Source organism: Choristoneura fumiferana, chromosome 5 (genome assembly GCF_025370935.1).
Source record: "Choristoneura fumiferana chromosome 5, NRCan_CFum_1, whole genome shotgun sequence".
Classification (NCBI taxonomy): domain Eukaryota; kingdom Metazoa; phylum Arthropoda; class Insecta; order Lepidoptera; family Tortricidae; genus Choristoneura; species Choristoneura fumiferana.
Genome location: NC_133476.1, coordinates 11,574,655 through 11,577,056, shown reverse-complemented (window position 1 = coordinate 11,577,056; position 2,402 = coordinate 11,574,655).

Genomic DNA, 2,402 nt, shown 5'->3' with positions numbered 1-2,402 from the left:
AGAGGTGGACGATATACATCGATGTATTTTAAACACTCATGTTTATTAACGATGTATCGTATTGAACCGATGTATTGTTATTACCTCAACTTCGAATAAATATCGATGTTTTTTAATCGATGCATCGAAACGAAAATGCGAATTCGTTTCGTGAATCGGAACCTAATAATTACAATTATAGACCTACAAAGTTATCTGACCCGGTGACGGCGGCGCTGTGATCGCATCTTGGCAATGCTAGCCTGACATTTTTCTATGATTGACGTTTGTAGTTCCACATTCATCACCGGGTCATATAACTTTGTAGCCGTAGGTCTATAAGTCAACGTTAGAGCGTTTTCACGCGAGCAACGATACGACACGACACTGCTGGGCTACTCCGAAACTCGAAACTCGAAGTTCGTGTCGTGCGGTCCCTCTGACACTTACACTGTTTGATACGAGAGCGAGAGGGACCGCACGACACGAACTTCGAGTTTCGAGTTTCGGAGTAGCCCAGCTGCACTGGGTCGAACGTCGAACGAAGTTGGTAGCTATACACTGTATGAATATACATAGCAAGTCTCTTTACCAACATCGACCCAGTCCAGTGCGGTGTCAAAGTTGGTACACTGCACGAGTATATAGATGAATTTATAAAAAAGTCACTTTAAAAAAACCTTAAACATGTCTATGGAAAAAATGTATGGAAAACATCGATGTATTTTTTGAAACATCGATATAACATCGATGCTATTTTACGATGCATTGCATCGATAAAAACATCGATTTTTTTTTAAGTTCATCCCTAATATCCCTCCCTATATTACACACCCACTAGACATGGGTAATCTCAACTAGAGGTGGGTAAATCCGGATCTGAAGATTCAAAAGAGTCAGATCCTCAAGCGGATCCGAATCCCTTAATGACTCCTTTCAAATCTTATTGACTCCGGAGTTACTAACTCCGACTGGATCGAGCGGCTCGCCTCGCACGTGATCGCCGTCACGCTCACTCACACTGACTCGCTCCGTCCGCCTGCTTTCGCTCTCGCTCGGCTCGGATCGGATCGGCAGGGCTACTACGAAACTCGAAGTTCGTATCGTACCGTCCCTCTCGCTCTCGTATTAAATAGTATAAGTGTCAGAGAGACCGCACGACACGAACTTCGATTTTGGAGTTTCGTAGTAGCCCTGCGGATCGGATCTTGAACTTGGATCTTATTATCTATGTTTGGTTGGTCGGTTCGGTTCGGTACTCGGACTTGGACTAACGAACAAATCTTTCTCTCTCTCACGAATCTGTACTTCAGTTCAGTCAGCGGGTGGGGCACCGCAGTACCGTACCGACACCGACCGACCGAACCGAGCCGGAGCGGATCGGCCATAGATAAATTAATAATCGCTCAAAAGAACCGGAGTCAATAAAGGAGTCGGATTCAATAAGCGGATTCGGTACCGACACCGGAGCTGGATCTAGTGAGTCAGATCACTTCGCGGAGTTGAGATTACCCATGTCTAATCTCAACTCCGCGAAGTGATCTGACTCACTAGATCCAGCTCCGGTGTCGGTACCGAATCCGCTTATTGAATCCGACTCCTTTATTGACTCCGGTTCTTTCGAGCGATTATTAATTTATCTATGGCCGATCCGCTCCGGCTCGGTTCGGTCGGTCGGTGTCGGTACGGTACTGCGGTGCCCCACCCGCTGACTGAACTGAAGTACAAGAACCGAACCGACCAACCAAACATAGATAATAAGATCCAAGTCCAAGATCAGATCCGCAGGGCTACTACGAACCGAACCGAACCGAACCGACCAACCAAACATAATAAGATCCAAGTCCAAGATCCGATCCGCAGGGCTACTATGAAACTCCAAAATCTAAGTTCGTGTCGTGCGGTCCCTCTGACACTTATACTATTTAATACGAGAGCGAGAGGGACGGTACGATACGAACTTCGAGTTTCGTAGTAGCCCTGCCGATCCGATCCGAGCCGAGCGAGAGCGAAAGCAGGCGGACGGAGCGAGTCAGTGTGAGTGAGCGTGACGGCGATCACGAGCGAGGCGAGCCGCTCGATCCAGTCGGAGTTAGTAACTCCGGAGTCAATAAGATTTGAAAGGAGTCATTAAGGGATTCGGATCCGCTTGAGGATCTGACTCTTTTGAATCTTCAGATCCGGATTTACCCACCTCTAACACCCACATTCCCCCACAGATTAAAACTGAAAAAGTGGCTTTAATCAAGTTAATGGAAAGATACTCAAGAGTAGTCAACCGATAAGTGTCACTTGATAGAATATTTTTCCTTTCAAATATTGTGGTAACTACAAACCATGTATTATTACAATATAATCCAAATGAAAAAAGTGGCTTATTTGATTTGTAAAATCCTGTGAACGCAGCCCTTTTAACCGATGAC